The sequence below is a fragment of the Callospermophilus lateralis genome, chromosome 18, assembly GCF_048772815.1.
Source record: "Callospermophilus lateralis isolate mCalLat2 chromosome 18, mCalLat2.hap1, whole genome shotgun sequence".
In the NCBI taxonomy this organism is placed as follows: domain Eukaryota; kingdom Metazoa; phylum Chordata; class Mammalia; order Rodentia; family Sciuridae; genus Callospermophilus; species Callospermophilus lateralis.
In genome coordinates this window covers 13,048,878-13,070,729 of record NC_135322.1, presented here as the reverse complement: position 1 = coordinate 13,070,729, position 21,852 = coordinate 13,048,878, and the positions used below count along the sequence as shown (strand labels likewise).

The 21,852-nt window shown below is 50.5% G+C and overlaps 1 pseudogene; it reads left to right on the top strand.

Annotated features, from left to right (window-relative positions):
• Positions 1–17,758, top strand: part of LOC143383162 (cytochrome P450 2B4-like) — a 28,948-nt pseudogene extending 11,190 nt beyond the window's left edge.
• Positions 17,759–21,852: the final 4,094 nt, after the last annotated feature.

Here is a 21,852-nt window from a genome sequence, read left to right as displayed (position 1 = left end):
GATAGATAGATGATAGATAGATAGATAGATAGATAGATAGATAGATAGATAGATAGAAAGAAGTGAAGACAAATGGAATAGAATAGAATACACAGAGACAAACCCACATAGTTACAGTCATCTGATACTTGACAAAGGTGTCAAAAATATACACTGGAGAAAAGATAGCCTTTGTAACAGGGTGCTAGGAAAATTAGCTATCCATATGTAGAAGAATGAAGCTAGACCTCTGTCCTTCAACCTGCACAAAAGTCAGCTCAAAGTGGATCAAAGACCTAGAACTTAGACCAAAAACTTTAAAACTGCTACAAGAAAACTCCACTATATTGGCTCTGGTACCCACCTCCTTAACAAGACCCCTAAAGTCTAACAAATAAAATCAAGGATCAATAAGTCGGGGGCTGGAGCTGTGGCTCAGTGGTAGAGCACTCATCTAGCACACGTGAGGCCCTGAGTTCCATCCTCAGCACCACCTAAAAATAAATAAAATAAAGGCATTCTGTCAATCTACAACTAAAAAAAATATTTTAAAAAAGAATCAATAAGTGGGATGGCATCAAATTAAAAACTTCTGAAGTGCAAAGGCTGGGGGAGAATCCCTTGAATCCAAGGAATTCAAGACCAATCCAGGCAACATAGTAAGAGCCCACCTCAAAAAAAACAGAGAGCTGAATAGAGGCTGAGGATGAAGCTTTGTGGTAGAGCTTGTCTATCAAGCACAAGACCCTGGGTTTTATCTCCAACACCAAAAAAAGTCTGAGATACACACACACACACACACACACACACACATACACACACGTGTCAATTTCTTTGGGGGGAAGGACTGCTAGAGATCAAACTCAGGATCTAGTTGGGGTCAGCACATCAAGGCCCAAGTGCATGACAGAGCAAAAGCACTCACCTCAGGGCCAGGATGAAAGAGAAAGAGAACCAGGTATGGTGGCGCACACCTATTATCCTAGCCATGCAGGAGGCAGAGGCAGGAGGATCACAAGTTTGAGGCCAGCCTCCTCAACTTAGCAAGACCCTGTCTTGAAATAAAATAAACTGAGTTGGGGATGTAGCTCAGTAAGGGAGCACGTGCCTGGTGTGTGCAAGATGCTAGGTTCAATCCCCAGTTCCAGAAAAAAAGGGAAAGGAAAAAAAAAAAAGTAAGGGTGTGGGGTACCCCTATCCCTTCAAGGGCACAGCCCCAGTGACCTGAAGACTTCTCACTAGGCCCATTTCTTCCAGTTCCCAGCATAAAGCATATGACCATTTGGGGACATCCAGACCCACACTCCAGCCAGCCTTAAGTGTGACTTATCTGCAGACTCCGTGGTGACGCCTTTTATCGGGCTGAATTCCCTGGCCTCTGGTTGGCTGTAAAGCTGACAGTGTCTTTGTGCTTAGGTCTCTTAGAGGCAATAGATCATCGGTGTTGCTTTTCTTTTTCTCCAACATTTTGGTTTGGATATTTGGACAGTTGGCGTCTAATCTGATCATGGAGGTTAAGTGGCAGGTGTAAGAGTATAAACAACATCCGTGGCCCGACTCTTCTTCGTTCCCTTTCCCTCTCTTTCTGCTTTCTTTTGGACTAACTCTTTTTCATGATTGCATTTTGTCACCTGGCTCACTAGCTATAACTCCTTGCTCCTGGTTTGGCTGCTGTTGTGACTGCTTGAGGATATGGTATACAACTTGACCTTATCACATAATTATATTTTGGGGGGTGTTATTGGGGATTGAACCCAGGGGCACTCAACCACTGAGCCCCATCCCCAGCCCGATTTTGTACTTTATGTAGAGACAGGGCCTCCTCACTGAGTTGCTTAGTGCCTCACTGTTGCTGAGGCTGGCTCTGAACTCGCCATCCTCCGGCCGCAGCCTCCTGAGCCACTGGAATTATGGACGTGGCACCATCACACCCAGCTTATCCCATACTCTTAAGACTCCATTTTATCTCCTTCATTCAGTTACTAACTATAAATCCTTGCTTTCTTCTTTTTGTGGATGATTTGGGGTTCAGAGTGCACATCGTTATCACAGTCTGCCTTCCAGCCACCGAATGCCACTTCACCTGAAGAACAAGGACCTTTCTATAGAATGCCCTGGTCCTTTGGCTGTTGTTATCATACTTTTAAAATATTTTTCAAGTTGTAGATGGACACAGTACCTTTATTTTATTTGTGTATTTGTTTATATACGTATTCATTTATTTGTATGTGGTGCTGAGGATGGAACCCAAGGCCTCCCTGGGCTAGGTGAGCCTCTACCACTGAGCCCCAGCCCCAGCCCGTCATCGTAGTTTTTACCCAAACCTGTGCTATGAGCCTCACTCAACATTGTTTCTATTTTTTTTAAGCAGTCAATTCTCTTTTTTTTTTCTTGGTTTCTTTTAGTTATACACGATAACCGAATTTACTTTATGAAAACACGGAATATAATCTGTTCTCCTTCGGCTCCCAGTTCTTCCCCTTCCCCTCCCCCCCCCACCCCCAGTTCCCTTCCCTCCACTCTTCTGATATTTCTGCTATTTACTTACTTTTTTTTAAATAAGTGTCTTATGGATGTCCGTGGTGGTGGGATTCACTGTGTGTGTTCATGTATGTACATTGAAATGTCAGGTCAGATTCCTTCCACTGCCTTTTCTATCCCATCCCTCCTCCCTTCCCTTCATTTCCCTTTGTCTACTCCACTAACCTTCTATTCTTTATTATTATTATTATTATTATTATTATTATTATTATTATTCCTGCTCCCTTATTTTGGATTTGCTTCTGCATGTCAGAGAAAACATCTGACCTTTGACTTTTGGGGACTGACTTAGCACTACTTGGTACTATTTCACTTAGCATGATAGTCTCCAGTTCCATACATTTATCAGCAAATGCCATAAAGTTGTTGTTCTTTATGACTCAGTAATACTCCATTGTGTGTGTGTGTGGGGGGGGTGTATCACATTTTCTTTATCCGTTCATCTGTTTTAATTCTCTTTTTAAAGGTTAAATAATGGGGGGGAACTCACATATTTATACATATCGTTACCATTTCTGGTGTTCTTCGTTCTTCTGTGTAGATTCATGCTTTAATCTGATACCATGTTCCTTCCACCCGAAGAACTTCCATTAACATTTCTCATAGTGAGGGTTGGCTGGTGATTAAGTCTTTAAATTTTTGTATCTAAAAACATTTCTATGTTGTCTTACTTTTTGGAAGACATTTCTGTAGGTAGAGTATTCTGGGTGGAAATATTGGTTATTTCAGTAAAGATGTTGCTCCACTGTTTTTTCTCTTGCCCTATTTTTTTTTTTTTTGACAATTAAAAAATATTTTAAAACAAATTTACAGAGAACAAGATTATCTAGACAATAGATTCAACTATATCATATCAAGTTCTTTACTACCAAATTAATTATTTACTCAGTACAAAACATCTGGCTTTTGTTGTCCAAATTATTCATTACTACAACTGGAATAAAGAATTAGAGAAACTGAATTTACTCTCCAAGATAATCTGGTTATATTGAAACATAGTTTGGCACTTCAAAACAACTAGAACATGGTCTCTCTTTCTTTTTAAATCAGTGGGTTTTTTTAATATTTTATTTTTCGGCAGACACATCTTTGTTTGTATGTGGTGCTGAGGATCTAACCCGGGCTGCACGCATGCCAGGCGAGCGCGCTACCGCTTGAGCCACATCCCCAGCCCTAGAACATGGTCTTAGTAGCATAGAATCCACAAAGTTTTAGTAAGTTAAAGTTATTTTTAAAAACACAATTGAATTTGTTTTAGATCACAGTGACATAATATATAAAATCAAAACCATTGTTTGTCCTTTATGAACTTCTTGGGTCCTCATTAACTTCTAAGCAGTTATGTTGAGATATTCTCAATATAAGACCACAATCTACGCCTGTTGGGTGACATCTACAGATACTTCAGTAAGCTTCGGGACCTCTTTTCTGAAACTCCCTAGAGATAATGAGTTAAATTAGTTTTTCAGCCAGTTCAAGAATCATCTCAATGCCTTATCTGTGAAGTTCAACAAACAACAAAGTCATAAGACAGTTCCTAAGACTTGTGGGTGGGGTAGAAGAGAAGATGTGGGTCAGAGGGTGCCAGTGAGCAGTTAAATATGACTTAGTCATATTAAAATGGTACTATGTTAAACTATTTATTAGGAATGTTGCTTTAAAGATTTGAAAGCAAAATTGATTTTAGCTATTCTTAAGTCCTGAAGATCTAATGTGTAGCTCTGCAACTATAAAAATCAACAAAACCATATTGTGTACTGGGAATAAGCAAAGAGCTAGATCTCAAGAATTCTCACCAAACATACTCACTGATAACTAAGTGTAGTGATGGATGTTTTGATTAATTTGATTATAGCAATCATGGTACAATGTACACAAATATCAAATTAATTGTGTTCTCCACCTTGAATATACATAATTTTGTCACTTATATTTGAAAAATTTAGAAAAATATTAAAAGAGGTTTCTAAAAGTGCTTTTTGGGTTTTTTTGGTGTGATTTTTTTTATTATTGGTTGTTCAAAACATTACATAGTTCTTGACATATCATATTTCATACATTTGATTCAAGTGGGTTATGAACTCCCATATTTACCCCATATACAGACTGCAGAATCACATCGGTTACACATCCACTGTTTTACATATTGCCATACTAGTGTCTGATGTGTTCTGCTGCCTTTCCTATCCTCTACTATCCCCGCTCCCCTCCCATCTTCTCTCTCTACCCCATCTACTGTAACTCATTTCTCCCCCTTGTTTTTTTTTTCCTTTCCCCTCACTTCCTCTTATATGTAATTTTGTATAACAATGAAGGTCTCCTTCCATTTCCGTTCTTGCCCTATTTCCGACGAGAAATCTGCTGTTATCCTTATTCCTCTGTATGTACTGTGTCTTTTTCTTAGTCTGCTTTTAAGATTTTCTTTTTACATTGATTTTGAGTAATCTGATTATTCTGCATCTTTTATGATATCATGTTTTTGTGTTTGAAGTTCCTTAATATTCTTGGTTCTATGTGCATAATTTTCACTAAATTTGGAAAATTGTTCAGCCTTCTTTCTTCTAACATTTTTCTCTCCTCACCTTTCCCTCCTTTTCTCAGGAATTCCATTTATACATACATGAGACAACTTGATTCTGTCACAGGATTCACTGAGGCTCTGTTTAATTTTCTCTTCTCTCTGAATTTCACTTTGAATAGTTCCTGTTGCTAGGACTTCCACTTCACCAATCTTCCCTTCAGCAATGTCTAATCTACCTTAAATACAATCCAGTGTATTCCTGAATTCATAGGACTCTCTTAATGTCCTTGTCTGTTAATTTTAGCATTTGTGTCAGTCTTGATTGATAGTTTTCCTCCATATTCTCATGCAAGTAACTTTTTTCAATTCCAGAAATCATGCTTTTTATCTTGTTAGGAGCTGGTTGTTTGTATTCATATAAACATTCCAGAGCTATATTTTAGAGTACAAATAAGTTATTTGGAAGGCATTTATTCCTTCTGCTCTTGTTTGTAAGATTTTTTTCATGAATTTTGAGAAATGTTCAGTCTATGGCTAATTATTCTCAATCACCAGGCAAGACTGTCCTGCGTCCCACTGCCCCATAAATGTGCACTGTGTTCAGTCTGGCTGATGGCAACAGACCTCGCCCTGGCCCTGTGTGAGCAACTGGCACAGCTTCCTCCAGTCCTCTCCAGGGTTCACCCCTCGCCTCAGGTGATCTCCTCACATGCACCCAGCAGTTGTCAGCTACACCCTCTACAGAACCCTCTGAAGGTCTCACCACCCTCCCCGTGCAGCTCCAACCCTGCACCCTGTCCTGTGAACTCAGCTGCCTTGGTCCAGGAAGACTCTCCACCAGGGAGTACCTTGGGCTCCCCGGGTTCCTCCTTCCTGCACTGCAGCTTGGAGACAAAGGCCACTACCTGACGCGGTTGTAGGGGTCCTCTCTTCTGTGGCCATCCCTCAGGGATCCCTGACCTTATTGCCTGACGCCCTGTGCCTTGAACACTGGTTTGTTTCCACACGTGTTTTTCATTCTGTGGTTGTTTCTGTGGGAAGGCAGGTCCCTCACTGTGACTTGTCTTGGCCATAAGACACCATTCATTTGCACTTGTGTGGAGGGGTGGTGTGGGCTCCTCGTGTGTGTGTGTGTGTGTGTGTGTGTGTGTGTGTGTGTGTCCTGGTCTCTGCTGAGGACCCGTTTCTTTCTCCTCCACTTCTCCTCTTCTGGGACAGCCACAGACACAGAGATGATGAGAGGGACAGAGAGAGGATGGGAAAGACGCAGGAGGTGAGAGTCAGAGCAGGGGTGGTAGAGGTGGGGGGAGGCAGTGAGACTGTGACCTGGGGACATCAGGACACAGCCATTTGAGAGGCCTGTCTCTTGCAGTTCTGTGCCTCTCTGACTTGGGCTGGACACTCCTCTCCCCTGCCCCATCTTTCTCCTCCCTCCTTCTCTCCCTCTTGCTCTGTATCTGTCCTTTCCTGGTCTCTGAGCTCCTGGAGCACAGAGTTGGGTCCAGGGTGATTGATGGTCTCCATTGTGTGAACCTGCACCCTTCCTGGCCCAGCCAGGGGTCAGATCCTAATTAATACATGAATGAAGAGGACCCCATCAGCCCTTCTCTCTCTTCCAAAATAGGGAGTTGACACATTTCCTGCAAAACCAAACTAACCGCTTGCCACCACCAAAGAACCTGGTCTAGGGAGTGGGGACAGCTGAGTCATCCGGGGCATGAGGCTCAGCTGAAGGTGGTGCTCAGTGTGAATCTCAAAGTCCAAGCGGCCACGCCCTGTCCCCCCTGACCCAGGAGGAGGGAGCAGCACAGTGCGCCCTGTTTGCTCCTGACCTGGGAGAGGTGCCACCATGGACTTTCCTGACCTCAGGACCTTGCTCCTGCTGGGCTGGCTCTTGTGGCATTGAGCTTGGGTCCTCCTTCCGGCCCCAGGAAGCCGTGAAGGGCTTTCCACAGAGAAATTCACCGAGTCCTCACCTTTCAAGGAAGGAGCTGCTGTCGTCCCCCGTCCCCCGTGTCGTGGAAGGAGGGAGGGAAGCACAGAGCTTGAGACCTGCCCAAGCCTCGCCGGGGCAGCTGTAGACAGACCCAGGCTGTCTAACCCGAGTGCCTGCTATTGTACCCACGTTGCTTCGCTGCCCCTCTCAGAGCCATGGGCACACTCTGAGAAGTGCTCACGAGTTAGAAGGAAGCACTGAGTTTTAGAGTCAGGCTTGAGCTCCCCCCACAGCTGGGCTGTTCATCGGTTGTGCTGACCCTTGGGCAAATGCCTGCTCAGCTTAGCCCCAAGTGTCCTCATCTGGACGCTGTGGGGACAGGGCACTTTGCTCGTGCTCAGTGGATGCAGAGTTGCCACAGGGAAAGACACAGAGACTCAGAGTCGGAGGCTGAGGGTGGCAGGAGGACAGACAGACCAGGAAAGATGAGAGTGAGACAGGGAGGGACATGGCAAGGTGGTCACTCATTTATTCATTTGACCAGCATTTGTTGAGCACCTATTATGTGCCAGGCTCTCTTCTAGGCACTGGGGACAGAGCGATGAACCAAACAGGCCCTCAGGAGACAGCATCCAGCAGGAAAGACAAAAGTCAGGGAAACAGAGATGGACACAGCGATTCCCAGTGTCAAGGTGACGCTCTGGTGTGGCCTGCAGGTGCTCTTCTGCCAGCATCCGTTTTGATCTGTGCGTGTCCACTAAATGCCAAGTGCGAGGCGTTTCCATTGCCAGCCTTGGGTGAAGGACGGGAGGAGAGACACTTGGAGACGGGGGCCACCCTGGGAGACAGAAATGATGCTGAGGGGCCGCAGTCGGGCTGGGAGGGGGGCAGAGACACGGGAAAGGGGCTGGAGATGGTGAAGAAGCCAAGAAGCGGGAGATCTGGAGGGGGCTGGAGACAGGCCGAGGAGGGACTTGGGAGCCACAGACGCTGAGAGGCAGGGAAAGCAGCGGGAAGGATCCCGGCAGAAGTGCCTGCCCCTCCCTGCCTGCGCCTGGGACTTGCAGGCGCTTGTACAGCTCCTTCCTCTTCCTGCTGGGCCTGCCCTGGTCCTGCGCTCAGGCCTGCCCAGCCCCATGGCCCTCCCAGTGGCTCTCCTCTCTTTCTTCCTCCTTCTCCTGCTGGTGGGCCTGGTCCTCTGGAGCAGGGCTAGGGACACAGGCGCCGGCCTGCCCCCCGGCCCACCCCCCCTCCCAGGGCTGGGCAACCTCCTCCAGGCTCTGCTCAGGGTAAGCCCAGAAGGGGCTCAGAGCCCAGGCTCCCTCTGCGGCTCCCACCCCTCTCCCAGGACAGGTAACAGTGGGGACAGGGGACAGGGGCACGAGATGGCAGCCAGGAGGAGAAGGGTTTTCTGATCAGAAACACCCAGAGGTAAGAAGAGACATAGAGACAAGCAACCAGAAGAGACAGAGAAGGAGGAGGAGAGGAGACGCAGGGATCACTAGACTAGAGTCTAGAGCCGGAACCAGGAGAGGAACAGAGAGGGTGGGCCGAGGTGCACAGGAAGAGCAGCCGGGCTGTCGGGCCGGGCTGAGGCCGAGACACTCAGACCAAGAAACCAAAGGAGGGCTGGGGGACCTCAGAGAGACCATCGTGAGATGGGAGAAACCAAGAGAGGTGGCCACCAGTGAAGGGGCTCTGGAAGAAGCTGGGCTGGGATAGAGCAGAGCACATGTGGCTCCGTGGAGACATGCAGGACAGGGCACTGAGAATCAGAGACAGAGACCGAGGTGCCCAGCGCTGCCCAGGAACCAAAAGAAACAGTGAGATGGAGACACACACTCGGGGGACAGCGACAGAGACCAAGGCTGAAGGAGACGACCCCCTGCCCAGAACCTGCAGACACACTCTGGACAGGCCCTGGGCAGCTCGGGCTCAAGGTCACTGTCCTGTCCCTGCAGCTGAAGGACCAGTATGGGCCGGTGTTCACCGTGCGCTTGGGCCCGACCCCGGTGGTGGTGCTGTGCGGAGCCCAGGCGGTGCGTGAGGCTCTAGTGGACCAAGCGGACGCCTTCGGGGGGCGCGCAGACGTGGCCATCTCCGAGAAGACCAACCGAGGCTACGGTGAGGCTGGAGGGGAGCGGGAGTGGCGGGCACAGGGCTCTGGTGACGCATCCCTGCGCCGAGTGTAAGTGCCCACGTGCTGGGAGCCAGAAGATGTGGCCCCTTCCTGCAGTGTGACAGCCGGCAGGTTACCTAACCTCTCTGTGCCTCCCCTCCCTATCTGTGAGAATATTCTACTTGCTCCCTGCAGGCATCGCTTTCAGTCAGGGCGAGCGGTGGAGGACCCTGCGGAGGTTCGCTCTGACCACTCTTCGCGACCTGGGCCTGGGGAGGCGGAGCCTGGAAGAGGGGATCCAGGAGGAGGTGGGCTGCCGGGAGCGGGAGCTGCAGAGCACGTGCGGTGAGAGCCGGGCCGGGAGGGGGCGTGGTGCACACACGCGTGCGTCCGAGGGCTCCTGCGGGTGGGAATCCAGTTCGTACTGAGAGTCCGGACCCCCTCCCCTGTGGCCTTGACCAGCCCCTGCCCCTTCCGTTCCTGGTGGCCCCTGTCCTTAAAGAGAGCACATCCATTCCTTTTCCTTGGCCAATAGGAGAGTAAGTTTTATGTTAAATTTAAAACCTCCGGGAGCTTCAGGGCAGAGCTACTGCTGGGGCCACAGGTTCCCCTCTGTGAATTAGAAAGGGTGCCCCTCTCTCAGGACACCTGGGCGGTCATCATAGGTATATTGAAGTGGCGCCCCCTCCTCCACAGAAGAGTCCTAACTGGGCTGCTCCAGACAGCCCCACCACGGCCGGCTTAGGACTGTCAGCAGAAGAGTCTCTGCAAAAGAGTCCAGTGGAGATAAACTTCCTATTTTCCTGTCGCCCTGTTTACTTGGCCACTGGCCAGGAAGACACCAGCCCTCCAGGTGCTGGACATCGGTCACTAGTTTTCACAAACGTATCCAGTAGAGTAGTTTGTAGAAATGTGCAAACAAGACCTCTGGCCTTGGGCTGGGCTTCACAGAGATGTCTGCATTCCTAAGAGGAGAGACGTTACCACCTGGGCTCCATGGTAACCGCTGGCAGGGGAGGAAGGAGGGGGAGGAGAGGCTCCCCCCTTCTCAGGTGCTGTCCTTGAAGGGTTAACTTGCCCAGAACAGTGAGAGAAAAAGCTGCTTTATGTGAACTTCTGCAGACTGGGAACTTCTGAGCCCCTCCCCTTACATGCTGGGTATAAAACTCCTGAACTCGGGGTTCAGGGGGTTGATTGATGACAGCAGAAGCTGTGCCCTCTGAACCTGGCTCCAGCCAAATAAAACTGTGTCCTGCTGTCTCCGGTGCCCTGCGTCGTCTGTCCCTACAACATTATGAATCCAGGCGTCTGCAGTGTCACTGGAGCCCCTCAGATGCCGCACCTTGGAGCAGTGCACAACCTGCACCATCTCCCGGATGCCTGTCCGCAGGACCTTAACAGAACCAAACCCTTGACCCAGAATGTGTGTCCCCCTCCTGAGCCTGTCCAGCTGCAAATCCTGCACATTCAGGTCTCGGCTCAGACGCACTGCTCCAGGAAGTCTCCGCTGACCAACCCTGTCCCCCTCCATGCCAGGCTGTCGGGGCCACCTCTGGGCTCCCAGGAGCGCTGTGCTTCCCCTCGCAGCACAGACATTCCTGGACCATGATGGGGACCGCAGGAGAGGCTCTCGACCAGGCTGGGGGGCTTGGAGGAGGCTCTCCGGAGGAGCTGTCTGAGCCTACTCTAAGTTCCAACTTCCTGAGGCCGACAGGGTGGTGGCAAGAGCGAGGTTAGAGTGACAGGCAGGGCCGGACAGAGGCCTCTTTGTCCTTGTTAAGGGCTTGCCGGCTGCCTGGAGGGTGCACGGGAGCCATGGAATGTTTTAGAGCAGGGGAGTGAGTGGTCAGATGAGTGCCCAGCAGGCATCCCCAGGCTCTCACATGCTGCCCCCCCCCAGGAACGCCCTTTGACCCCACCTTCCCCATTTGCCGCTCCACGGCCAACATCGTCTGCTCTGTGGTCTTTGGCCGCCGTTTCCACTACCAGGAGGAGGACTTCAGGACCTTCCTGGGGCTGCTGGCCGAAAACCTCAAGCAGATGGACACGTTCTGGGTGCAGGTGCCTAAGTCCCCTCTCCAGTCCCCCCACCACCCCAGGGCCACAGGCCTCCTCCCAGGTCCCGTCAAACTCTCAGGGCCACCGTGATCACCTCCACTGGGTGCAGCCCCCACCCTGTCCTTATGGGGCCCACAGCCTTGGGGGGGGGGGACACACAGACCCATCGCCAGACCCGGGTGACCCAGAGTCGTCAGGCTGTGACAGCCAGCCAGCACCCACTGAACCCCCCGCTCAGAGCCAGCCTGTGCTGGGGGCTGCCAAGGACACAGAGGTGACCAGGGACTCCCTCGTGAAGCCCTCACTCCAGGGGGGCAGGTGAACCCCTTAGGATGGACAGTGCCAGGGAGGGGAGGCACAGAGAGGAGGTCAGGATGGGAAGGGCACAGGCTGAAGAGTCGGGGCCAGGATGGGGAGGCTCTGTGGCACCTCAGAGGCACTGCCCGGCAGGGTCCAGAGGTCAGGGGAGGCTCTCTGGAGGACAGAGAGGACATTCCATCCCGGTGAAGACCTAAGCAGTGAACAGGAGCAAGCTGATGTCGGGGTGGGGGCAGAGAGGAAGTGTGTGGAACAGCATTGAAGGCAGAGGGAACAGCAGGTGCTAAGACATTTCCTCTCCATGGCCTCCTTCTCCCTCTAGGCATATGGTCTTTTCCCCGCTCTCCTGAGGCACCTTCCTGGACCACATAACCGGCTCTTTGAGGTCTTTGAGAAGCAGAAGGAGTCTGTGGCCCGGGTGGTGAAGGAGCACCAGGACTCTCTCGACACAGCTCAGCCTCGGGACTTCATTGATGCTTCCCTCATCCGCAGGCAGCAGGTGGGCTTGCAGTAAGACACGCTCCTTTCTGGGTTTCGGGGGCCTGAGGTTCTTGGAGCGCCCTGGAATGAGACGGGGTCCTCCCTGTGGCCTTTCAGGTTCCTGTGTAACCAGTTGCAATTTTCTCCAAATCTCGAGTTTTCTATTCATAAAATCCGGGGGCCGGCAGTGGAGCTTTGGTCTAGATTTGCAACCAGGCTCCATCTCGTGTGTTGTCTTTGTTCAGTTGACAACAGGGATCTGAGGAGGTTTCTGAGGTTTTTTGTGAAATAAATGCCTGCAGCCAGGTGTGGGGGCCCACGCCTGTAATCCTAGTGGCTCGGGAGGCTGAGGCAGGAGGATCGCAAGTTCAAAGCCGACCTCAGCCACTTAGTGAGGCCCTAAGCGACTCAGTGAGACCCTGTCTGTAAATAAAATATAAAAAGGGCTGGGGATGGGACTCAGTGATAGAGTGCTTGCCTTGCACGTGCAAGGCCCTGGGTTGAATCCTCAGCACCACAAGGAAATAAACAAATAAAATAAAAGTATTGTGTCCATCTACAACTAAAAAAAAAAAAGTACTGGAATTGATTGGTAATGCCTGCTATGGGCAAATAATTTGGCAGTGAATGTACACATGCCACATATTTGCCTCCCCTGGGCTGGATGGTTCCTTTGGATCCTTCTCTAGCTCAGATACTCTGTGCTTTTGTGTGCAGGAGCAGGGAGACCCTCACACAGAATTCAACCAAGAGAATCTGCTCAATTCTGCTCTGGACATCTTCTTTGCTGGGATGGAGACACCCAGTACCACGCTCAGATATGGGCTCCTGATGCTCCTGAAGTTCCCACAGGTTACAGGTACGGAGCCCAGGTTACCGGACCAGCCCTCTCCCTCCCCAGCCTGATGTCAAATTGGTACAAGGTCCAGTTTGTATTGCTGGGGGGTTGGGTTAGGAATTGGAGAACAACCTTTTTTTTTTTTTTTTTGGCACTGTGGGCTGAACCCAGGGGTGCTTAACCACTGAGCCACATCCCCAGCCCTTTTTAGATTTTTATTTAAAGACAGTTGCTCGCTAAGTTGCTTAAGACCTCACTAAGTTGTTGAGGCTGGCTTGAACTTGCGATCCTCCTGCCTCAGCCTCCCGAGTTTCTGGGATTACAGGCATGAGCCACGGTGCCTGGTGGGAACATCCATTTTAGAAGCTGGAGGGAAATTACAGTTAACACATCCTGGGTTTAAAGTCTGGGAAGGCGAGGTGGGAAGGCAGGCAGGTGCCCAGGGCAATCGCCCTTCCCACAGTCAAGACTGTCTGTTTCCCACACCTTTTTCGGAGGGAGCAGAACTCATACAGCAAGAGATTGACCAAGTAGTGGGCCCAGAGAGACGGCCCTGCCTCGGGGACAGGCCCCGGATGCCCTACACAGAGGCGGCCCTCCATGAGATCCAGAGGTTTGCGGGCATCATGCCTCTGGGAGTGCCCCGTGCCGTCACCCAAGACACCGAGTTCCGTGGTTACCACATCCCCAAGGTACAGAGTGTGGGTCCCTCTGGTCCATCTGGAGTGTCAGGTCTCCTACATGGAGCTGCAAGGCTGGACCTCCCAGTACTAGGTTCTCAGATTCTCCCAGAACCTGACCCTCACTCCATGTCCCTCAACCCAAGGAGGACTGAGATTGCAGAGTACCAGAGTACATCAGTTAGAACTAGGGCCCTAGAGACATCCAGAATCCCAGAACTGCCACGTATAAATTGTGTGACCCTGAGCAAGTGACTCAACCTCTCTGAACGCCAGTCTCCTTTTCTATGCACTGTGCATTAATATACTACCTACACTGATTATAGAGATCCAGTGAGTTGGGATCCATAGTAAATGCTTAAAAATTGTAGGGGTTTTTTTTGTTGTTGTTGTTGTTTGTTTTTTATTATGACTACAACCAGATGTCTGTTCCCAACACCAAAGTCAGAGTGGTCTTATAAAACCCATTAGGGAGCCAGGCCTGTAATCCTGGTGTCTCAGGAGACTAAGGCAGGAGGATTAGAAGTTTGAAGCCACCCTCAGCACCTAAGCAAGACCTTGTCTCAAAATAAGAAATAAAAAGGGTTGGGGAATATATCTCAGTGGTTAAGTGCCCCTGGGTTCAGTCCCCAGTACCACCAAAACTAATAAATAAAAAATAAAACCTGTTAGACCAAATCCCGCCTCTGCTCAAAAGCCCTCCATGGCTCCCGTCTCACTGGAAATAAAAGCCAAATGGTCCAGGAGACCCTGCATGCTCTGACACCTCTCTCTGGGCTCATTACACTCTCTTTCTTGCTCAGTATCCCTGCATGTTCCAGGGCTCCTCTGCCTCAGGACCTTGTCACGGACTGTTCCCTCTGTCCTGAGTGCTCTTCCTGCAGACAGCCCCACAGCCTGCTCCCCCTGTCCTTCAGAACTTACCCAGCAGTCTCCTCCTCCTCCTCCTCCTCCTCCTCCTCCTCCTCCTCCTCCTCCTCCGGGAGGCCTCCTTGGCACCTCAAGAGCCACTGGGCATGGTGCCGAGGGGAGTGTCTGTTGGTTTTGGTCCGAGTCAGGCATCTGCGTCTGTCCTAGGGAGTGGGTGCAATCTACCCGCCGTGATCCTCAGCAGTTCAGTGTCCCCAGATGTCCTAGCATTGGCTGCCTGGCTCACTTGCCCAAACTGACAGCAAAAAAAAGGTGCCCTTTGGGAGAGGGAGCAGGAAATGGGTGACTTTTGCAAAAGCAGCGAGAACAGCGAAGGAGGATCCAAACAGCGCCCTCGTGGGGGCTGTTCCAGCTGTTCCACGGTCACCACGGCCAGCACAAGCACAGCAGGGCCGCCACGGTCCTCGGGAGGCCCCTGTGTGAGACTTCAAAGGCACCTCCCCTGGGCACAAGGCCCTTCTGAAATGCCTGGCATCAACAAAAAGCCCTTCTGGGACTCGGGTCCTGCTAGTGCCGGGCACAGACTTGTGTTCTCACGGGTTATTATTACTTAAGGGGTAGCCCTGAGCGAGGGCGATGACCATCAATACCGACGGCAATAATAATAAGCGCTTGCTGAGTCTGTTTAGGTGACAGGCGTTTCTCGCGGCAGATGGGGGCGACTTGCCATCTTCCAACCTCACGGTGGTGCAAAAACAAAGCACCCTCACTGGGAACCCTTCTTGGAATTTTGAATTTTGACCTTTCCCAGGCCACGTGAGGCAGTCTGGAGACAAGGGGCAGGGGCCACAGCTCCGGGTCAGCCGCAGGGTGGTCACACGGTGGGCGGCTCAGGTGGAGCAAATGTGTCTTCAATTGACAGTTCCCATGGCAACTGGAGGGGCACCCTCCCTATTTCCTTGACCCCTCTGAGTTATTATGCCCATTTTACAAGGAGAGGGACTAAGATTCAGAGAGAAGTCACCTGCCAGGTCACCCCGCTAGGAAGGAACTGAGCTGGGACTTACTCCGCTGACCCCAGAGCACACCCCCTGCCCCCGCTGCTGTTCCCAGGTGGACTAGATCCAGGAAGCTTTGGCTCAGGTGGCAGGAGCCCCCTCCAGGTGTTGACCTGGGTGGATGATCTGTCCTGACTCCTCCTACAAGGCACCATGGTGTTCCCACTGCTCCACTCCGTCCTCCATGACCCTGACCAGTTCCAAGACCCGTCCTGCTTCCAGCCTGAGAGGTTCCTAGATGCCAGCGGAGCTTTTAGGAGAAGCCCTGCCTTCCTGCCCTTCTCTGCAGGTCAGTGTCCATGCTGCGTGACTCCAGGGAGGATGCCTGCCCTCTCTGGTCCTCTTTTGTTAACCTAAACTAGTTACTGCTTTTCTGATTGCTGGTTTGGAAGATAGAAGCTACAGCCAGGCTCAGGGAAGGGAAATACAAATCTGCCCCAGCTACACTGAACCCTGAGAGCACACAGTTCACTCAGAAACTATAAATTGTCTTAGGCCATAAAAAACACCCAAAGCTTAGTTTAAAAAAAAAAAAAAAAAAAGACTAATTCCCCAAGTTCTAAATCAAAGCACATTTAATCGAAAATACTCAATGCTTTTTCAATGATCACTTTGTTAGAGTTACCAAAAAGTTACAAGCTGTGTAAACACTGGCAAATATTTTTATTTAAACCAGTTTTTAATTGTATGTGTAGTGCAAACACTTGATTTGAAAGTCAAGCAGAACAAGAGTCCACAATGAATGTGAAGTCTCTCTCCTTGATTCTGTTCCCCCTATTGAAGGTCCTAAGTCCAGAGGTAAACACGTCTTATGGTTTTATGTGTCTCCTTCAGGAATTTGTCTTAATAAAGTCAAGCCCAAATACCAACTGACGCACACAGTTTACAAAACCAGGTGAGCCTAGGGTCATAGTCTGTGTTCCAATAATAAAATACCTGAGGCTGGGTATGCTCTAAAGGAAAGAGTCTGTTCAGCTCAGTTTTAGAAGGTGGAAAGTTCAGGGGCTGGAGATGTAGCAAAAACAAATAAATAAACAAATAAATAAATAAAGCCAGGCCCTGTAGTGCCAGCCTATATCCCAGCAGCTTGGGAGGTTGAGGCAGGATCGCAAGTTCAAAGCCTCAGCAACTTAGCAAGACCCTAAGCAACTCAGTGAGACCCTGTCTCTAAATAAAATATAAGAAGGAGCTGAGGATGTGGCTCAGTGATTAAGCACCCCTGGATTCAATCCCCAGTACCAAAAAAGAAAAAGAAAATACCCCTTTAAGGAGGAAATCAGGGAATATGGAGCTGAACTCATGGTCTTTGGTTTGACTGTCCTGTAATAACAGGTATCAGTCTGTTGAGAAGGTCAAGCTCTGGCCATCCCTTAAAGGTCACCCTTAATACGGTCACAATGGCAATGCAATTTCAGCATAATTTTGCGAGGGGGCTCATTCATTTCATATGAATGTATTCACCCCAGTTTCTTCTGCCTTACATACCTGCTCACTTGCCCTTCTGCCACGAGTCACCAGGACACAGAAGCCCCGGTGAGATGCTGGCGCCACACTCTAGATCCTCAAGCCTCCAGAACCATGAGCCAAATAAATAAACTTCCATTTTTATCAATCACCCAGCCTCTGAACGACAATCCCCCCCCCTTTTTATTTTTATTTTTGATAGCCAGATGCGCTTTACCAAAGAGCTACATCCCCAGCCCTTGTTTAGTTTTTATTTTGAGGCACTTTTGCTTAGGGCCTCTCTTAAGTTGCTGAGACGGGCCTTGAACCTGCGATCCTCCGGCGTCAGCCTCCCAAGTTGCCCGCATTGCCAGCTTGCCCCACTGCACCAGGCTCAGACTGCGGCCCCGAGGTCCTTAGATCTGCTTTGTCGGTACCGGACTCTCCGGGCCCTGATCTCCGAACCCCCCACCCTCTCCGCGGTACCCCCCGCCTCCTCCGGGCGGATCTCCCTCCTCCGCTCCCCGCCCCGCCCCCTCGCGCCCCGCCCCGCCCCGCCCCATCGCGCCCCGCCCCGCCCCATCGCGCCCCGCCCCGCCCCATCGCGCCCCGCCCCGCCCCATCGCGCCCCGCCCCGCCCCCTCCCTCCCCGCTAATCTCGGAGCCGCCCACTCCTGCAGGGCGCCGCGCATGCCCAGGAGAGGCTCTGGCCCCGCGCCGAGCTCTTCCTCTACCTGACGTGGCTGCTGCAGCGCTTCTCCCCCACCTCGCCTCTGCCCCCTGCGGCCCTGCACCTGCAGCCCCGGAACAGTGGCTTCGGGAAGCAGCCTCCCCCTTTCCAGCTCATCCTGCAGCCACGACAGCACTACAGACCCAAGGACACCTCCCGCCCTGACAGCCCCCCTCCCCTGGCCTGAGCCTGAGCCTCCCCCAGCGCCTGGCCTCGGCTCCCCCTGTACACAACGCAGAGGGTTTTGTTGACTCCACGGTCTGGGTCTTCCCTCCCCTGGCCACTGCTGATTCCTGGAAGAGCAGCTGACACACAGTAGGTGCTCAGTAAACATCTCCTGAATAAATGAAAGTTTTTCAATGAAACCTGGCCCTGACACTTATTCTGGCCATGTGACCCTGGTCAAGTGGCTCCCCTCTCACAGCCTCAGTTCCTTCCTCTGTAAAATGGGGTCATAAAAAAGACCTGCTTCAAAGGTGCGTGGGACAGCACAGCAAAACAGACAAAACTCTTGTCCTTGCAGACCTGCCACAGGGGACTGGAAGGGAATAAAGAGTAATCAAAGGACATTAGAAATTACCAAATTGTATGAAATGACAGAAAGTTATTAAATCTATGGGGGGGGGGGGATCGCAGCAGGTGAGGGGAGCAGGAGTATGGGAGGGGGCTGTTTGTCATTTCATGTCGGGGGGGACAGAGAAGACCTTGCAGAGGACAGAGCAATGGATCAGAAATGTCAAGGTGAGAGTGCTCAGCATGGATGTCTAAATGAGAACAACTCCAGGCAGCGGGAACAGCCCCTGCAAAGGCCCCCTGGCAGAAATGTGCCTGGAGTTTGAAGAGGCAAGAAGGAGAGTGAGCAGGGCTCTGCAGATGGGAACAGAGAGGTGGTGCAGATGGAACCTGTAGAAAGAGTTTGGCCAGAGAAGGGACTTGCTCTGATTTTTGGTCTTTTGGCTTTGGTATTTTTGTTTTGTTGTGCTGGGGCTGAATCCGGGGCCTCTAGGGTATTCTAGGCAAGGACTCTACCACTGAGCTACACTCCCAGCCCCTGGTTTACGTTTTAAAGGAATCCCTCTAGCTGCACACTGGTCTGTGCCCAGGTTGCCCCTGAAGTAGGTGCTGGAACAAGGGTCTCCAAAGTCATTTCCTCCATCCCCCTGCCTCCACCAACAGCCTGCAGGAGCAGAGTGCCAGGCCCAGGTAGCCACACTCTTGCTTGTGAGCCATGGAACCTAGGGGAGAGAGGGATCACGTGCTTCCGCCTTCTCTCCACCAACACACACACACACACACACACACACACACACACACACACACTCCCCACCCCTGTCTTTTGCATAACTCTGTCTCAAGTTAGGTAAAAAGGTCTCTTAGGCAAAGGCACACAGGGAACCAGGTTTCATGACAACGGCTGAAGCATCTGCTCCCTACTGCCCCCTGTTGGCTGCTGGGTTTATTGCAAGGTGATTTGTTTGCCTGAATCTGCCAGACTCCGTCTAGTTGACACATCCTGACCTGGCTTCATTATTAACAGCACCTCTTCCACTCTCTGAATAATCCCAGTGCAGACAATATGTTATATGGTGGCTTTTTTTAAATGCACTTTAATTTTACAGCCTCGTTGGGGTTTTTTGTTTGTTTGTTTGGTTGGTTGGTTGGTTGGCTTTTTTGTTACTGGGAACTGAACCTAGGGGTGCTTTACCATTGAGCCATATCCCCAGCCTTTTTTTTTTTTTTTTGAGACAGGGTGTTGCTAAAGTTACTTAGGGCCTCACTAAATTGCTAGGACTGGTCTTGAACTTGCAATCCTCCTGCCTCAGCCTCCACGTCAATAGGATGACAGACTTGTACTCCTGTGCCCAGCCTACACTCACCCTTAACCATGACATTGTTTTGACTCCTCAATAACCCAGCAGCAATTCCCGTTCATTGATCATTTACTCAGGTGTGCCAGGTATTATTGCATTTTACAAGTAGCAAAGCAGACACTCCAAGAGGTGGAGGGAGGGATGAACAGGAGCAGATCTGAGGGAGGGTCCTTCTGAATGTCGGGTCCAGGGTCTCACCAGCCAGGGCTACATGAACACCCAGGGAGTTCTGAAATGGTGGAACTGCAGCAATTTAGGGTCTTAGGGCCAAGGCTGACATGGCTGGTGTGCTAGTAAAATTCTGAAGCGCCTCCTGGATGGGCTGATAAATACTCACCACCTGAGGGTCCCGAGCCCACCGCAGCACCCTCAGAGCTCCCCAGAATCCAGCATTCAGAGGGTTAATGCTTGCCTCGGCAGCACAGAGTCTAACCTGATTGTACAGGTAACATAATCTCTGCTTAGAACTATAATGGGACAATTCTAGCTGGAGGTGGGGATTGAAGCTCAGGGAAGAACTGTCAAGTTCACACAAAAAGGTAAAGAGAAAGGAGCCAAAGCCTGGGGCCTCTTCACTGTTGACACTCCTGGGCACAGGCCATCTGAACCCTGGGGACAAACAACACCCTGGACAATAAGCCTTAATCTCTGGAGGAATTTCTCTTGGGAGGAGGCCCTGAGGTCAGAGCAGGTACTCCATCCTCTCTTCAGAGGAACTGGGGCCTGCAGGTCCCCACCATGTTATCCCCCCAAAATACTTCTGTTATCCATTTTTATTTTTATTTCATTTTTTTAGCACTAGCGATTGAACCAATGGACACTCTACCACTGAGCTACATCCCCAGCTCTTTTTATTTTTTAGTTGGAGATGGGGGTCTCACTGAGTTGCCCAGACTGGCCTCAAACTTGAAATCCTCCTGCCTCGGCCTCCCATGTAGCTGGGATTGCCAGCATGTGCCACGTTCCTGGCTTGATGTCCCTTTCTTGCCTTCTGGGGGTTTAGTAAACAAATAGTAACACCTTGTCAGTTGGTTGAATAGTGTGAACAAGAACAAAGCTAAGTGGGAGAACAAAGAGCCCTGGCCAGGCTTCAGCCAGGCAGTCAGGCAAGAGGGTGAGCCCCCTGGAGGCACTGAGGTCACAAGTCATGAAAATACTGGGGGACTGGACATGAAGCTGGCGCAGCAGCAGCTTGTCCAAAGCTTGAACTTTCGCCCCAAAGGCAGAGGGTAGGGGCATGATCAGAACTGCATTTTGACAAGAGGCCTGTGGCTGCTGTGAAAAGAGGGACAGAGGGAGCTCTTGAGAAGCCAAGGCAGGAAGCAGGCAAGGAGCCTGCTCCACGGTGGCTGCTTAAGTCAGCCAGGCTGGCAGAACAAAGTGCCACCGACTGGGTGGCCCCAACAACAGAAAGTACTGGAGGATAGACACCAGGATCAAAATGTCAGAGGCGATGGCTCCTTCCAAGTGCTGTTGGGGGAGTCCCCCGCCTTCCGGTGATTTGCTGCCAACCTTTAGTGCTCCGTGGCCTGGAGACATAGACCTGCTCTCTGATTTCATCCTCGCATGGCCGTCTCCCCGTGCATTTCACTCTGTCCAAACGTCCCTTTGGTAAGAAGACAACTGTGTTGCAATGAAGCCACTTGAGGACCTACCGGCACCTTAACTTGACCATCTGTAAAGACTCAATCTCCAAATAAGCTCCCATTTTCACAGGCAGAAGAGGTTAGGATTTCAATATCATTTTGCAGGGGGACAAATTCAAAGAATAACAGTGGCAGAGATGCAGAGATCTATTCAAGAGATCCCAGGAGGTAAACTGGCGGAATCTGGGACGGGATTGACAGAAGAAACTTGAAGGTCCTGTGTTAAAGGCTTGTTTCTCAGGGGGAAGATATTGGGAGGTGATGGAAATTTTAGGAATCGGGGTCTGACCGGAAGTCCTTAGGTCACTGGGGTGTGCTCCGTCCTTGATCTTTGTTCTCCCCCTCTGGGCCATGAGATAAACAGCTTGTCCTGTCCTGTGCTCCCCACGGAGGCCGCCTAGCCAGCCGAAAAGCAATGGACCGTAACCTCTAAAATCACAGGCCACATCCCTGATACAAAAACAAGGAAACCATAAGCCAAAATAAGCCTAAGAGTTTTGTTACAGTGACAGAAAGATAACAAGGCACTTGTACTAAATGCTTTCCCTACAGTATCATGCTGAGTCCTGAGAGTTGTCTGCTGTGAACTGTGTGTTATCCAGAGAACACGCTCACTTCAAAATACTTGTTAAAAATATTCATTTTATAAAGGAGGACACTAAGGGGTAGGCTGGCAAAGTCACTTGTCCAAGGTCAGGCAGATTGTAGATGCTGGAACTGAAAATTCTGACTCAGGTGTGATTGACAGAGCCTCAAATCTCAAT